The sequence below is a fragment of the Hypanus sabinus genome, chromosome 14, assembly GCF_030144855.1.
Source record: "Hypanus sabinus isolate sHypSab1 chromosome 14, sHypSab1.hap1, whole genome shotgun sequence".
In the NCBI taxonomy this organism is placed as follows: Eukaryota; Metazoa; Chordata; class Chondrichthyes; order Myliobatiformes; family Dasyatidae; genus Hypanus; species Hypanus sabinus.
Window position 1 is genome coordinate 35,861,657 of NC_082719.1, and position 18,783 is coordinate 35,880,439.

An 18,783-nucleotide genomic window follows, 5' to 3' on the forward strand; every position below is an offset into this window, starting at 1 on the left:
TTCAATTAAACAAAAATTGACATTATGAAACAAAGTAATGATACCAGTAAAATTCCATTAATCTGGCAAGCTCAGGACGTGGTGTTGGACTGGTAGATTTTCAGGACTATTAGATGTGTTTCCAATTAATACTCCATCAAGATTTTAATCACATTTTTTAGATAGTCAGTGCTGGTATAATAGTCCATTTCCCAGAGAGCCTGGGATACAAAATCTGGTGAGTTTCAAGAGAGTTCAGGAAACATAACCAGGTGAAAGTCCAGGCAGCGTGGCATACAGGGCCCTGTTAAGTTTAAAGGGATAATATGAATCAGAGCCCCAGAGTGTTAAAGGTTTTGCAGGCACCAGCACCCCAGTGAGTTTAAAGGGACTGTGGGAAGTGAAAGGAGCGTGGGAGCCAGTGCACGGTGGTCTTCATGAGGAATTCCAAACCAGAGCTCTGTTATATTAATGAGAACGTGGGAAGACCATAAGAGATAGGAGCAGAATTAGGCCATTCGGCCCATTCAGTCTGCTCTGCCATTTCATCACTACTGATTTATCATCCTTCTCAATCACACACTTTTGCTTTCTCCCTTACTAACCAGGAACCTATCAGCCTCCGCTTTAAATTTTCCCAGTGACTTGACCTCCACATGATCTTCCAATCTCTGGCTGGAGAAATACCTCCTCGTCTCTGTTCTAAAAGGACTTCCATGCCCTTTGGCCCTAAACTCCCCCATTACAGGAAATATCCTGTCCACATTCATAAGATCATCCGAACCAGAGTCTCAGTTCATTAAAGGAAAACGTCAGCTTCCATCAATCTGATTGCAGATTGTTTGAGCTTGACTGTACTGATTTTAATATATTCAGTACGTTATTATTTTTGAATTGACAAAACATGGTTTGTGCAGCTAACTAAGAGTTCAGAAAGTTAATTTCATGAAAAGAATGCACCATTTGTAATTATGAATGAAAGACTTTAAATTCTATTACTAAGCGGCAAGACTTGCTGACGGAAATATAGGCAGAAAGCTTAACTTCAGTAGTAGGCAAAGAATGAAATCCCAAATAAAGGAAAATTCAGGTACTTATTTGGATAATAAATTATAACAATTAATGATCAACATGAATCTCAAATGGGACTGTCTTGCTTGAGCAGCTTTATTGAATCACCTGAAAAGTTAACTGAGGGAAGAGATAAGCGCTCAAATGTGGAGATAATTTAGCCATGAAGAGGGAATGGTAAAAGTATGTGATATATATGTAGTAAAGGTACGAGGGTAAGTGGCACAGAGGATTATTTTTTGCACTGAAATATGTACTCACTGCCTTTGGTCATTTTTTACTCAGTCCAAGTGTGTCTGCAAGAACAGAAAACGGAATATTAGATTAAAGATAGGGAGGAAAATCTCAACCCCTAGACTTCCTGCAGGAAGGATTCTGAGGTAGTCAGATACTCCCTGGAACAATATTAAAAAAACAAAGCCTGGTGGAACTTGTCCCACATCAGTGAGTAATCAGGAGTGACATTGTGCAGGACCCCTGTTTTTACATTAAATAAAAGCAGAGACCACCAAGGCCCACTTATCAACCTCCAATGTAGAAATGGATACAAAGATTCAGAAGGTGAAACACCACCTAATCATGGCAGGATTTCACATTCTATTCCCACAGCACAGGATCCCCAGGCCTTGGTGGAGGTGAGGAGGGGGCTACAAGGCACAAAGCTTGTGATGTCATTAAGCACAAGCTTATCTTCAACTGACAAAAAGACGCCTGTGCATTGAGGGAAGAGACTGCAAGATGCAGTAGCATGCCTTGGTTTTAAATAAAAATGCATATTCAGAACAGACCAGAGAATACATTTAATAAACTGTAAGATATACTATCAAGAAGTTGGTAATGGATAACAGAATGTTGGAATTGAGATTTCAGGAGGATCACAAGCAACAAACAATCTGCGGGAGAAAAGGAATTGCTATTATTTTGGGCTGACAGCAGGGTTTTAACCTAAATGTTCGCAATTTCTTTCCTCCCACAGATGCTGCTCAACCTTCCAACAGACTGTTTGTTGCTCCAGATGCCAGCATCTGAAGTCTCTTGTGCTTCCATGAAGTCCTGGCTGGCATTCTCTCTTGCACTTAAGTAAGTGATTTAGAAAAAAGCAAAATTCAAAACTTTCAGGATGGAATAAATTTGGATGAAATGTCTGTGTTAGATACAGTTAATACAGAATATATCAGGAATGTAGATTGGACCTATCTTTATTAAATATACATAATTATTCTGATCTGATCTGGTCTGCATGGCTAACTTTTTCAAGTGTAAAATACTCTAACCATTTGACGAGGGTGGATAAGAGCAAACATTTTGCCTTTATCCTCAAACTCCTCCGAAACCTTTTGTGGTACTGTCTGCAATCCAGTCAGTGCAGGCCATCCCAGATAACCGATGGGTTCTGCTTTTACAGATGTCCATAATTCGATTTTGTTAATAAACTGAAAAGTACACACCAATCACCCAATACTGTAACCATACCACATTATCTTAATAAATGCCATTTACCTGAGCTGCAGCTCAATGATCTTTAGCTCATACGGGAGAATGAGAAGGTGACCGATAGGAGCAACAGGGAGGTAGTCACCCCTAGGCTGCAGAAGACAGATAACTCCTGAGTCACTGTCCAGAGAAGGAAGAGAAATGTACAGCATATGCAGAGACCCTTGTGGTTATTCTAAGCATACCATTTTAGATGCAGTTGAGCTGGTGATCTACCAGGGTGAGTGGCAGTGAGTGGGTCTTCGACACTGCGTCTGGCGCTGTGGCTCAGAAGAGAAGAGAGGTGAAGAGGACTGCAGTGGTGATGGGAGATTCCCTAGTCAGAGGAACAGATTTGAGATTTTGAGGACGTTACCTCCCAGGTGCCAGGAGCAGGGGTGTCTCGGATCGGGTCCAAGGCTTCTAAAGGGGTTGAACAGCAAGAAGTCTTGGTACATATTGTCACCAGTGACATAGGTTGGAAAGGTGAGGAGGTCCTGGAAAAGGATTTTAGTGAGCTAAGTAGAAAGTTGAAAAACCAGGGCCTCCACTCTGGATTGCTGCTCATTTCACACACCAGTAAGGGTAAGAATAGAATAATTTCACAGATGAACATATTGTATCTTTTCTGGGAAAGATACGAGCTGTACAGAGGGATGGGTTACAATTGAATCGGAAGGGAAACAATATCCTCACGGGCAGGTTTACTCGGGTTGTTCAGGAGGGTTTAAACTAATTTGTCAGGGAAATGGGAAATAGAATGATAGTACTGAAGATGAGGTAGTTGGTTTAAAAATGGATGCAGTGTGTAGTGAGATGGCTAGCAAGGAGAGGTTGATACTAAGGAAAATTTTCAGTCCATAGGGTGAGTTGCAATGTAAAACATGGACAAAATCAAAAAGGGTGAATACCGGACTGAAGGTGTTCTATTTGTACACGTGCAGTATATGGAATAAGGTAGATGAACTTGTAGCACATTTTTAGATACAGCCATGTATGATGTTGTGATCATCACTGAACCATGGCAGAAAGAAGATTATAGCTGGGAGCTTAACATTGACGGATACACATTGTATCGAACAGACAGGCAGGTGGGCAGAGAAGGTGGATTGGGTTTGTTGGTAAAAAAAATCAAAATCAAATCATTAGAAAGAGATGGCATAGGGTCAGAATCGTTGTGGATAGAGTTAAGGAAATGCAAGGGTGAAAAAACCATGTTGAGATTTGTATACAGACCCCCAAGCAATAGTAAGGATGTGGCCTACACATTGCAATGAGAGATAGAAAGTGCATGCCGAAAGGTCAACTTTACAATAGTCATGGGGGTTTTCAATATGCAAGAAGGTTGGGATAATCAGGTTGGTGCTGGATCCCAAGTGGGGAAAGTTCTAGAATGCCTACAAGATAGCTTTTTAGAGCAGCATGTGGTTGAGTCCATTAGAGGGATCGGCTATTCTGCACTGGGTGTTGTGCAATGAACCAGAATTGAGTAGAGAGATTAAGGCAAAGGAGCACTTAGGAATGATAGAAGTCACCCTGCAATTTGAAAAGGAGATGCTAAAGTCAGATGTGCCAGTATTACAGTGGAGAAAAGGTAATTACAGAGGCATAGGGAGGAGCTGGCCGGAACTGATTGGAAAAAAAACTACTGGCTGGAATGAGAGGAATGGCATCCCAGCTAGAACAGTAATGGCTGAAATTCCTGGAAGCAACTCAGGAGGCACAGGACGTATACATCTCAAAGAGAAAGATGTACTTGAAAGGAAAAAATGACAGCAATATGGTGAACAAGAGAAGTCTAAGCCAACATAACAGCCGAAGAGAGGACATATAATGGAACAAAAACTTGTGGGAAATTAGCTTATTGGGAAGCTTTGAAAAACCAACAGAAGAGAACATAAAAAGTCTTCAAGAAGGAAATGATGGAGTACGAAGGTAAGTTAGCCAATAGCATTAAAGACAATTCCAAAACTTTCTTCAGGTACATAAAGTGTAAAAGAGAGGCGGGAGTGGATATTGGATTCCTGGAAAATGATGCTGGAGAAGTAGAAATGGAGGACAACGGAAGAGCAGAAGAACTGTATCAGTATTTTGCATCAGTCATCACTGTGGAAGGCATTAGCAGCATGCCGGAAGTTCGGGAATGTCCGGTGGGGGGTGAGGGGCAGAAGTGCGTGAAGTTGCCATTACTAGGGAGAAGATTCTTGGGAAACTGAAAGGTCTGAAGGTAGATAAGTTACCTAGATCAGATAGTGTACACCCCAGGATTCTGAAGGAGGTAGCTGGAGAGATTGTAGAGGCATTACCATTGATCTTTCATGAATCACCAGATTTTGGCATGGTTCAAGAGAACTAGAAAATTGCAAAAGTTACTCCACTTTTCAAGAAGGAAGAGAAGCTAAAGTAAGGAAATTATAGGTCAGGTAGTCTGTCCTCCATGGTTGAGAAGATGTTGGAATCAGTTGGCTTCAGAGTGCATGGAGGTACGTGACAACATAGACTGTAGTCAGCGTGGTTCCCTCAAGGTTGCCTGTCAAATCTGTTGGAATTCTTTGAAGAAATAAGAAACAGGTTAGACAAAGGAGAATCGATAGATGTTGTGGACCTTGATTTTCACAAGGCCTTTCACAAGGTGCCACAAATGAGGCTGCTTCACAAATTAAAGCCCATGGCATTAGAAGAAAGATATTAGAATGGATAAAACATTGGCTGACTGGCAAGAAGCAAAAACTGGGAATAAAGGGAACATTTTCTGATTGGCTACCAGTGACTAGAGGTGTTCCTCAGGTGTTGAAGCTGGGACTGCTTCTTTTTATATTATATGTCAATGATTTAGAAGATGGAATTGATGGCTTTGTCACAAAGTATGCAGATGATACGAAGATAGGTAGAGGACCAGGTAGTTTTGAGGAAGTAGAGAGGCGACAGAAGGACTTAGGCAGATTAGGAGAATGGGGAAAGAAGTGACAGATAGAATACAGTGTTAGGAAGTATATGGTCATGCATTTTGGAATAAGGAACAAAAGCATGGACTATTTTCTAAATGGGAAGAAAAATTCAAAAAATCTGAAGTGCAAACAAACTTGGGAGTCATTTTGTATGATTCCCTAAAGGTTAATATACTGGTTGAGTTGGTGGTGATGTAAGTAAACACAATGATAGCGTTCGTTTCCAGAGGACTAGAATATAAAAGCAAAGATGTAATGTTGAGGCTTTTAGAGCATTGGTGAGGCCTCACTTGTAATATTGTGAGCAGTTTTGGGCTCCTTAGCTGAGAAAGCATGTACTGTACTGTAGAAAGTTCAAAGGAAGTTCATGAAGGTGATTCCAGGATTGAGAGACTTGTCATATGAATAGTGTATGATGCCTCTGGGCTGGTACTGGTTGGAATTCTGAAGAATGACGGTGACCTCATTGAAATGTATCAAATGCTGAGGGTCCTCAATAAAGTGGATGTGGAGAGGATGTTTCCTATGGTAGGGGAGTCTAGGACCAGAGGACACAACCTCAGTACAGAGAGATGCCTTTTTAGAACACAGATAAGGAAGAATTTCTTTAGCCATAGAGTGGAGAAACTGGGATTCATTGACACAAGCGGCTGTGGAGGCCAAATCATTGGGTATATTTAAGGCAGAGGCTGATAGATTCTTGCTTAATCAGGGATACAAGGAGAAGGCAGGAGACTGGGGCTTATAGAAAAAATGGATCAGCCATGATGAAATGGTGGAGTTGACTTGATGGGCGAAATGGCCTAAAAGACTTCTAAGAAAGAACAATTGCAGCAAATGTAGAAAGAGAGAGAGAAGGGACAAGTTCTGCTATTTATATTTATAGATGCAGGAGCTTGTTCAAATATAGGAGGTGCTCATAAGCTGGGTGTTTGCATTAGTTATGTTAGAGTGAAGTATATTCCTTCCTCAAAATTTTTAGGAGTGATTTGTAAATTCTGTAGGATTAAATTTCAGCTACTCAATGGCTGAAACATATGCATCACTAGTACAGGGAAATATAATAGCTAGTATGGGAGAGTATCTGAACAACTCACATGAAATCAATTCAGATGTAACCTCTTTACCCAGTGGATTGTGAAAATTTGAACAACTAGATGAGCAAACAGTCAAGAGGGTAATAGGAGGTTATGCTAATAAAATCAGATGAAAAAGATTGGAGGAGGCTGTCGTAGAGTTACAGCATTAGCATTGATATTGGCTTTAAGCCTAAATTTGTACTGTACTATCTACATAAAGATTCAAAAATTGCTCAAGGGAAAAAAGTTCTTCAAAATATTATTTTGCAGTGTTTTTATAATTGATTCATAATTGCCGATAAACATTAAAGGAGTTACTCACCTTATTGCTATTCTTTGAGATAATGCCTTTTGTAAAGCCATTTGCATTACTTCATTGTGCTATATATTAGATTCCTCAAGAACAAGTGCAGCTGTCGGCAATTGTTAACTAAACAGGTGGCTTACAAATTTGATGTTACTTGTAACAGGGAGCATAAAATATAGTTAAGAAGCAAGCTTTAGTGCACAAATGAGGCCTACTACATCCTCCAGCAGCTTTGGTTCTGAAAGTCACTGAATATCAGTGTGAAAGGATAGTGTATGAGTGTATGTGAGTGTTAAGTTTTGTAACTCCAAAACATAAAACTAATCAAAACCACAAAGATGGGAGCCCAGAAGAATATGCCTTAGTTTCATTTTACTTTACAAGGTGTGCATGTATGACGTGGTGGTGTGATGACTTATGCCATTCACAAACTTCTACATATAACCCGTAATTGATTATTTAAATGACCAAACATGCTTAATCAAACAGTGCAGTATATTTATAATAATATTTAAATATTCCTGAAATATTAAATACTAAACACTCCTCCCTGCTTAGCTATAAACTCCAACTCAATGTAGAAGGCATCTTAACATATAATACAACTACAATAGAGACATCACCGTGTAATAAATATTAATTTGTTCCATTTAAGCCTAAAGATTTAATCACTATGGAGGATTTCTTACTCTTGTGGGATAACATATTTCCTGACAAGAGGGATCACTCTGCTTGACAGGAGAGACTTGTGGCTGTGAAACAATCTCAGTTTCTCAGACCTCCTCTGTGGTGGTTGTAAGGAGTTGCCTCTGGGACTGCAATAAGTGATTTTGATATCTCTGGACACCTTACTTCTCCTTTCTCCAAGTTGCTTCATCAGCGTTTCCATAATTATTTGTCTCGTGAATTCAATCTTGTAATTGAGTCTTCCAAGAAATGGAGCCCAAATCTGCATTTGTATTGCTGCTGTTAGTGTAACACACTATGTGGATTGAAAATAGACACCAGTGGTTCCTGATCCGTAATGAGGGTGAACTCTCTCCCTTACAAGTACTGGTTGAAACTTATCACACCCCAGGTCAGGCTCAAGACCGCTCTGTCAATCTCTGTGTAATTTTTCTGTTTAGTAGTAAGGAAATGTAATGCATAGGCTATGGGGTGTTCATATCTGTCATGCATAACATACGACATGACTGTACCTATACAGTTAGCTGAGATATCACAGTCAATATTCACTGGATGATTTGGATCATAATGTGTGAGTACAGTGTCTGATGTCATTTGAAAGCCGCTTCTCACTGCTTTGTCCTTTGCTATTTCTTCTTGATCTGTGGTAATATGTTCAGGGGGTAGCCAGGACTGGGAGGAACCTGTTATAGAATTGACAAGTACTAAAAAGGACCACAGCTGAGTCCAGTCCTTTGGCCTTGGGGCATCCAGCACTGCTTGAATTTTCTCAGCACACTTGGGTAATCCTTGTGCATCAATGGTGTGACCATACCAAGTGATGCTTGGTTTAATGAATTCACATTTGTTGCACTGTGCTCTGAGCTATAATCTTCTAATATTTTTCACACTTCCTTAAGATTTTGGAGATGTTCCTTGTCATCCTTATTGGTAACAATGATGTCATCCAGGTAACACCAAGTGTCTGGGCAGAGCACAGTGCAACAAATGTGACTGTGAATATATATATTAATCATTTATTTACAAACAGTAAAACTTTGATCAAGCGTTAAAGTTCTCACATGTTACACAACTACAAAGCTAAATATTCAGCAACTACTTAGTTAACTATACATGGTAAGCTTACCTTCCCAAGTGTTCTGTGCTGTAAACCCCTGTGACAAAGAAAAAGAGAAAGATCTTCCACGTGCTACCGTTATTACCCAGGATGTTTGAAACTGGACGCTGGACACTATGGCAAGCAGGCCAACCAATGGGAAGGGAAGCTGCAGTTTCTAAACTGACCAATCATGACAAAAGCAGCTTTTGAAAAGCAGAATAAGTCACAGTACAAACTTTTCTTCTACATCTATTTGTACGTAGGCTTCAGCTAAGTTCACTTTGCTGAAGTGTTTCCATTCAGAAAGGTTTGCAAATATATCCTCCATTTTGGGAAGAGGGTATTGATCAGTACTGGATTGGCGGTGACATTAAAATCACCACTGATCCTGACAGATCCATTCTTATTGGCTACTGGGGTCTCTGTATTTGCCCATGGGCTCCACTCAATCTTGGAAAGAATTCGATCAGCCTCCATTCAATCTATTTACTTTACCACGGATGATATAGGGAAGCAGACAAGCTTTGTAAAACTTGCATGTGGCGTTTTTATTTACCACTATTTTATCCTTGATATATTTCACTTTTCCAATTGTACTTTTGAACACTGTGGCATTATCCAATACCTTTCTTAATTACTTTCAGGTAATTCTGTTGCAACTGGTGTGGCGTGCAATTGCTGGATGGATTTCCAATCAAGTTTTAGCTGTCTCAGCCACTCAGTACCCCACAATGCTGGCCTCCTGTTTTCATATACAAGCCCAGTGTGCCACTGTGGCTTAACATCCCTAATATTGATTGGCATCTCCTTAGTACAAGGGGTTTAGATGGGGTGGAGTTTGTTAGGTGTGTTCAGGAAGGTTTCTTGACACAATACGTAGATAAGCCAACTAGAGGAGAGGCTGTACTTTGATCTGCTATTGGGAAATGAAACTGGTTAGGTGTCAGATCTCTCAGTAGGAGAGCATCTTGGAGGTAGTGAACACAACTCTATTTCCTTCACCATACTGCTGGAGAGGGATAGAAGCAGACAATTTGGGAAAGCATTTAATTAGGGTGGGGAGTAATATGATGCTTGTAGGCAGGAACTTAGGAGCATAAATGGGAGTGGATGTTCTCAGGGAAACACACAGCTGAAATGTGGCAAATGTTCAGGAAACACTTGCATGGAGTTCTGCATAGTTCCATTGAGGCAGGGAAAGGATGGTGGTGTTAAAGAACCATGGTGTAGAAAGGATGTAGAAAATCTAGTCAAGAAGAAAAGAAATGCTTATAAAAGGCTTAAAAAGCTAGGTACTGTTAGAGCTCTACAAAATTACAAGATTGCTAGGAAGGAGCATAAGAATGGAATTAGATGAGACAGAAGGGGCCATGAGAAGGCCTTGGTGAGCAGGATTAAGGAAAACCCCAAGGCATCCTACAAGTATGTGAAGAGCAAGAGCATGAGCCGGGTGAGAATAGGACCAATCACATGCGATAGTAGAAATGTGTGCATGGAGTTGGAGGAGGTAGAGGAGGTACTTAATGAATAGTTTGTTTCAGTATTCACCAGGGACAAGTACCTTAGCAATTCTGGGGATGACTTACAGTGGACTGAAATGCTTGAGCATATAGACATTAAGAAAGCAGATGTGCTGGAGCTTTTGAAAAGCATTAAGTTAGATAAGTCACCAAGACTGGACGAGGTATACCCCAGGCTACTCTGAGAAGTGAGGGAGGGGATTGCTGAGCCTCTTGTGATGATCTTTGTGTCATCAATAGGAACGGGAAAAGTACCAGAGGATTGGAGGGTTGCAAATGTTGTTCCCTTGTTCAAGAAAGGGAGTAGTGATAGCCCAGTAAATTATAGAGCAGTGACTCTGACTTTAGTGGTGGGCAAGTTGTTGGAGAAGATCCTGAGAGGCAGGATTTATGAGTGTTTGGAGAGACATAATCTGATTAGGGTTAGTTAGCATGGTTTTGCCAAGGGCAGGTCATACCTTACAAGCCTGATTAAGTTCTTTGAGGATGTAACAAAACACATTGAAAAAAGTAGAGTAGTGGATGCAGTGTATATGGATTTAAGTAAGGCATTTGATAATTCCCCATACAAGGTTCCTTCAGAAAGTAAGGTGGCTTGGGATCCAAGGAGCCTTTGCTTTGTGGATCCAGAATTGGCTTGCTCACAGGAGGCAAAGGGTGGTTGTAGATGGCTCATATTCTACATGGAGATTGGTGACCAGTGGAGTTCCACAGGGATCTGTTCTGGGACCCCTCTTTTTGGTGATTTTTATAAATGACCTGGATGAGGAAGTAGAAGGGTGAGTTAGTAAGTTTGTTGATGACACAAAAGTTGGGGGTGTTGTGGATAGTCTGGAAGGTTGCCAGAGGTTACAGAGAGACACCAATAGGATGCAGATCTGGGCTGAGGAATGACAGATGGACTTCAACCCAGATAAGTGTAAAGTGGTTCATTTTTGTAGGTCGAATTTGAAGACAGAATATAATATTAATGGCAAGACTCTTGGCAGTGTGGAGGATCTGAGAGATCTTGGGGTCCTTATCAATAGGGCACGAAAAGCTGCTGCGCAAGCTTACAGTGTTGTTAAGAAGGAGTGTGGTGTGCTGGCTTTCATCAACCATGGGATTGAGTTCAAGAACTGTGAGGTAATGTTACAGCTATACTAGATCTTGGTCAGACCCCTCTTGGAGTGCTTTGGTCAGTTCTGGTCACCTCAGTACAGGGAGGATGTGGATACTGTAGAGAGAGTGCAGAGAAAATTTACAAGGATTTTGCCTGTATTGGAGGGTGTACCTTATGAGTTTAGGTTGAGTGAACTCGGCCTTCTTTCCTTGGAGTGATGGAGGATGATAGAGGTGTATAAGATGATGAGGGGCATTGATTATGTGGATATCCAGAGGCTTTTTCCCAAGGGCTGAAATGGCTAACATGAGGGGGCATGGTTTTAAGTTGCTTGGAAATAGGTACCAAGGGGATGTCAGGGGTATTTTTTTCACACAGAGAGTGGTGGGTGCGTGGAATGCACTGCTAGCAGTGGTGGTGGAAGCAGATACAACAGGGTCTTTTAAGAGCCTCTTAGATAGGAACATGGAGCTCAGAAAAATACAGGGCTATGCGCTAGGGAAATTCTAGGCCGTTTCTAGAGTAACAAAATTGTCGGCACAGCATTGTGGATCTAAGGGCCCGTAATGTGCTGTAGACTTGTTCTATGTATTTCTGAAATATTAAATTCCCAACTGTAATGGAATTCCAGAGCTGTCAATGAATCTTCCATTCTGGCTAACTCAAAATGATATGTTGGCATTGCAGGTATTCTAGTATTTCTGGCACTGAAATAAAACACTACCTTATTTGAAAGATGAATACCCAGAAGCTTGGATTACCCAGAAGGTATTGTAACCAAATTAAAATAAATTTCAATTTAAAATTCAACAGATTCTTTGCTTTATCTCAAATGTTTACTGAAATGACTCTTAGATTAAACAATTTCTAGAATTTCTTTTTGGCAATGTGCTGAAAAACCCTACCAGCAGCCAAGCAAACCAGCTTTTACAATTTCTGTTTGAACAGACTGGCATTTTGCTCAGTCAGAACAATGATTTGGGAAGAGATTCAGTTTCAGCATTGGGCTTCCTTATAAGCAGAGACCTTATGCTTTTAGTGCAAGGCTGACCACATGTGTGATCTTTGGCCCTTGCCTATCAGAAACTGCTCTTTGTAATGTTACGAGTGTGCCACAACTCTGAGGGGCCGAAGGGTACAAAGTCGCCCCCTCCTTTTTGAGAATCACGATTGCTATTAATTCGGGTCTGAGACCCAGGAAGTAAGAGAGAATCCACAAGGTTTGGAATGTGTCCTGGCCTCAGCGAAACAAAACCATTGATAACGGCTATTGTCTCTTGGAGACGGAATTGTGTATTGAGTACGGTACTATTCATTGAAGCCCCTCAGGGGACGACCAGAGTGGGCTGGTTGAGGGATTGCATCATCTCAACCTGACTGACATCTGAGACCCCGTGAGTAAGGATAAAAGAGGGTCTGGGGAATAACCCCTTTAGACGCACCAGGAGAAACGCTAGAAATCCCGTGACAGCGTTTAATAGCGACAGCCGGTGGGGGCTCGTGTGCGTCCTTCCCTCACCTGGGATTGGCAGGCTTACCACGGAAGAACGGCTTAGCTAAAGGAGAGGCCACAAGTGAACGGCCACACAAATGAGACTCCGATGAATCGAAATCATACAAGGAAAGCCGGCAAGTTTCTCAAAAATTTCTCTCTCTCTCCAACCAAAGGCTGCAGCCTACATGAACTGAGTGACTTTTATATTTCCATCGGACAATACATTATCCCCTAGACAATGATAGAGGGTATTTCTTATTGATTATTATTATACCCGCACTTTTAGATTTAGTATTGACGACGTATATTATCTGTATGTTTGCATTGATATTATTTTTGTGTATTTTTACTAATAAATACTGTTAAAAATAGTACCATCAGACTTCAACGGACCTCTCTATCTTTGCTGGTAAGTGACCCAGTTACGGGGTTCGTAACAGTAACCTGTCCCATTTTTACAACTAATCACCAGTGTGGTCTTCCTGCGTGCTCACTGTTCTTTTGCAATACTTCGGAAGGAAACTTACAAGCCTCAGATTGTTGAGAAATCTACTGAAAATTAAAAGAATGCCCTGCTCATGGACTCAGAAGTGCTCTCACTGTGCTGATAGTACTGTACATTTGTGTACTTTACAGCACCATGTACTTCTGAAAAAAACAAACTATTCAATACAAATAATTCCTAAGGATTCCTGATAAGATTCTTATTTTTTTCATAATCTTGCAGCATCATGGTTCCTGTAGGCTTTCATGTACAGGTCCTTATAGGTCAGAAGTTTATTCAGTCCAGTGATTATGTGGTGACTCAATGTGAGAGTATCCATTCTTAATTGGACTGCATTAATATCCCTCTGCTTTGCCTAACTGCTCTTTCCTTAATTGATCTTCATATATCAAAAGCTATAACTTAACAACTGTATTATTGGCTTTAGTCCTCTTGGCTGTTTTCCTTCGTCATTTCCTAGTGGCCGTACCTTGTGTCAACAGTTTGAGGGAAGTTGATAGATACTGCTCCAGGCTGTGATTCTTCCAAATAAGAAACAGCATTTAATGTTACAGTTGTGAGTGAGCAAATAATCTCAGGTAAGCATTGCTTTTGCACAGTATTATTTTATATCATACTGATGCCCAACAAGAACGAGGTAACCTGCCAAAATGACTCTTGTTGGTTGCTCTTGCATCCACGGTATTCAAGTGCTTTGAGAGGTTGGTCATGAAGCATATCAACTCTTGCCTGAGGAGTGACTTGGATCCACTTCACTTTGTCTCCTGTCACAACAGATCAACAGAAGATGCCATTTCATTGGCTCTTCACTCAGTTCTAGAACATCTAAACAACAAAGATACATGTGTCAAGGTGCTCTTCTTTGACCACAGCGTAGTATTCAACACTGTCATCCTCTCAAAACTGAACTCCAAGTTCAGTTCATCACTGAACTCCAAGATGTAGGCTTCAATACCTCCTTGCACAACTGGATCCTCAATTTCCTCACTTTCAGACCCTAGTCAGCATGGATTGGCAACAACATCTCTTTCACACTCACAGTTAGCACAGGTTCTCCACAAGACAGTGTGCTTACTCGCTTTATCTTCAGCTGAGCTATTCCAAACTGGTTGCACTCAATTCTTAAAAAGGTTGCTTCTATAAATTGTTACCAATATGGACAGGAAATCAGTATGCAAACTTTGGATTCAAGAAATATTCAGTTCTAGTGTTTGGTCTGACTTACATTTGAATTAAAAATAATCAACATGGAAATTCCACTTGCATTTTCTCATTTTAATACTTATGAAATCTGATGTTTCATAGATAAGGACAGAAATGACTGTCTTCTGGTTGGAATTATACTCAGATGATTAACTGTGGACTTCCTGTTATGAATCACTTACATTGGTTCAGTCATTTCTGTGTAGGAGCAGCAGCTAATAATATCATTCTGCATACAATGCATGCTTGGAACTTAGCTTGGAGAAATCTGACCACCGTGTTCTGGAGTGTACCTAGAATTGAATACTTCCAGTCCAACCAGGATTTAATCTGTGGATGCTGAGCTAACATTTCATTTTGGTTCTAATGAGTGAGTCTCAGACCTGATATGTTATCTGCTTCACTCTCTACACAGATGCTGCCTGACCAGAAGAGCTTACCTTGCAATTTCAAATTTTAATTACACTGCTTCTGCAGGAATGTGGTTTAAAAGAGGGTCTACAGAATAGATCTCAGCCTAGTGTTGGAAACTCAACTCAGGTTATAAGTTTACCGCTTTCCTCCTTATTCTCACGAGGGGCATCCCCTCATCTACAAAACTGCATATAATGATCAGCCAGATGCCCATACCAGAGAATACTGGAACCCTCCTGGTCATATCCACCTATTAACTGGCCCTAATCATTGATTGTAGACTTCAGACACTTGGATATTGCTTGACATCCCTTGGACTCACATCCCTCATCTCCCTACCCCATTCTAATACATTTCTCTTGTTCTCACTCGTGGCCTCTCAGCTCTGCATCCTCAAGGACAACTGGATATAAAATCAGCAGACCCATGACCATCAGAGTCACAAAGTGGGACTGATTAATGCATCTCTGCAGAGTCCAATGGATTTATTAGTTTCCACATTTCAGTTTATGTAAGTCAGCATTTTGAAATATATTTATTTTAAAACTTACGTGAGTCTCAGTGATTGAAATTAAGCACAATGCTACAGCAAGTTGTTACTGTAGACTACTCTGCGATATTTGTCCAAAGAATGCTTTAGAACTTCTAAATGTTGTAACAATTCCAGGAAGATGCAGGAATGAGGATGAATCATTCATGCTACTCAATTCGGTTCCCTGTGTTCACTGTCCAGCACTTACATCCCTCTCTGGATCTCATTGGCATTGAATTGAGAAAAGCAGTGCCAAGTAACTCAGTTCAGGTAGAAGCCAACACTCACCCCTAACATACGTATCACCAACATTCTGGCGGATAGATTATGCAAGGTAATAGGTACTTTTCCTGCAAAACATGTTCTCTTATAGACAATGCAGTCTTCAAAAATATCCTTGGTATAATTTCATATAACATATCTCCCCATACTTAAGTACTATACTGGAAATAATAACAAAAATACCATTACTCTGCAAAGGCAACTCTCCTTCTATATTCACACGTGCTGCTCAATATTTCCAGTGCGTTATTATTTCAGTCTTCTGGCATCTGTACTTTTTTTGCTCTATAAGCTTCCTGCAGTTATTTAACATATTTGAGGTTTCCTTTTAGACCAATTCTTCCAGTGGAGAGGTCACTTGAATACAAGAGTCAAGGATTCCACTTCTTGAACACATATTCTCACTGAGAAAACTGAGTGAGAAGAAAACCATGTGATTTGCACATACCTTCTATAGGCTAGTATTGCAATGCTCTATATAAATAGTGCAATACTTTGGTAAATTTCTTTGTTGAACATTGCCAGCCATAAATTCAAAATTTGCCAAGCTTTTCTGGATTCACTGTGCTAATTTATCTCGTGTGAAAGACTTTGTCTTTGCCAGAATGTGCTTATTTATTTATTTGCTCTTTGCTTCTGTACAAATGTGCCAAATCTTTCTGTAAATTATCAGAATCTTCATTTGTTTACTGTTAGATTCAAAGATGTTCATCTCATTTTTGGCAATTAGTCAATCTCATTAACATGTTAAATCTATAAGAGGCACAAGAGAAACAATTGCTGAGACTCTCCTCATTCATTATTACTCAATACTATCAAGCTGAGTCACGTCTCAATCAAAGGAGCTGAGTCTTGGTGTCTGATCCAAGCTGCTTCACTGGAGGACATTGGGAATTTGTTCTGTCTTATGTCTTTCAGGATATAGTGCATTCCAGATAATTGGCCCATTGTTTAATCAGGGCAGCAGGTTATTTGAAGTAACCATTAAAGAACAAAAAACTAATCAAGAAAATAGCTGGGATTCCTTTCCTTTATTTGGGACACTATGCCGCTTAATTGGGATAAGAGACTGTTGCTGAACTGTTTCTAACTAGCAATAAACACATTCACTTGTGCGGCCATTAGACACTACAAATAGTTTTTAAGTTGTTTCAGTTGTGTTCAAAAAGCACTGATTTTGTCACAGATATTTGGTGAGAAATAAGCAGTAAGTCATTTCATAACCGTTTTGCTCACTGTGGTTCAAGAATTCAGGCTTGGAGATACTAGAAATGGCCAGAAGTGAAAATGAAACAATTTCCCTACTTCAACAAGTTAGGAACTACAAAGAATTTGAAGGCATTGACAATTATCTTGAATGTTACAATGACACTGAAGATTTGGAGAATGTCATTGCCAATAGCATAGTATGAAGGCAGCCCATTACTTACACTAGGTATCTGCGCTGATTTTGTTCATTTACAGTCAATCAAAACAATGTGGCAGAGTACACTGGACAAATTCCTCCATCAATAACTATTAGGAAATAATGCACATGTAACACCTGTATAGTGTTTGCCTTATCTCGTATGACTGGTTGCTGCACAGTTTATGAGAAAATCAAATTACATAGTACTACATGAAGTGTTCATAGGCCTTCAGAAGCTTTAGGTACTGGAAGGAGGCAGTGAATAGAATACACACATTTCTGAAGGTAAGGTTGTTTATAAAAAAGAGCAATATATACAAAATATTTACATGAGTAAGAACAATTCAATATTCCAACATTCTGTCCTTAGGTTCCAAATCTCAGATGTCAAATGAAAACTAAATTCCTTTTTAGTTAGAATCATTGAGATTCATTAGAATAACCTTTATTACTCCAATTTTTTTAAACTAATTAGTTCTAGTGTCATTCCCTATTGAAAGGTTTATAGACCAACACTTGTTTTTTTGTTTATCCCTAGTTAGTTAGGAAACTAATTGAATTCCTATAATTTAGTATCATGGTTAACCTCAGTTTCTGTCCAGGTCAGTTTGTCCACAAATTCAAATTCAACCCCTCTAAATAAATAGATAAATAAATACCTTGACTTGTTTCATGACAATTCTCCAACATTAGAACATTTAAACAAAGTAAATCTCATTCAGTAACTTATTAAAGTCTTCACAAAAAAGAATCGTTTTTTCCAGAAAATCAAATTCAGGTCCTTCAAATGAAAAATAAACTTATAGATCCAACCATATTAAATCCTGGGTGTCATTAAGCATTTTGTTCCCCTGCTGGTTCTTCGATCCTGGGTGGCTCACCATCTTGTTTCTTGGTTTGTTGGATGAAATTGTTGGTCATCCACCGAAAGTTGATTCGGAAAACTTGTACAAAAAAATCCTGACCAAACACCTTGGCACGATTTAACAGAACTAATTCCCAGTTACTCAGTAGAGATCTTGGACACTCTGCTGATATCATATGGCTATGGTCAATGCTCTTTATAGCTATATCTTCAATAAATCTTTTATCGATACCATCCCACCTCCAGGGGTTTCACCCTGAGTTTTTCAACTAAATAGGGTAGAGATACTCACTACCAATTCCACTTTTAACAGTTTATATCTTTAGTTTCTAATAGTCTGCTGCATTTCTATCACTTGTACATGCTTGCATTAGCCACTTCTCATTCTCGTATAGTCTTTTCTCCCCAAGTTCCATTTTTTTAAAAATTCGTAAACCTCTTTTGCATCCTTCCACAGGTGGAGCTTTCTAACATTATATCTTTGGGTTTAATTAACCTGGGTTACACACAGTTTCATAGACTGTAAAAGTAGTGGTGGTGTTCTAATTTGTTCTGTATTTTATTTAAATATCTAATTTATTACTTAAATGGTATTTTTTTCTTTTTTTATACCTTTGTAACTATTTCCATGAATTTCAGCTACTTGAGGCAGCCGCCTAATTGGGCCAAAATATAGTGGTCCCAATGTGTCCCAATCCACTGTATTTCTATCTCATTTGTTATCTGTCATCCATCCCCTTTCCATGTTTTTTTTTACCCTTCTCACTCCACTTTCTTACTGCACTTTGTAGCTCTTCCTTGTTTCTCTCTCTCT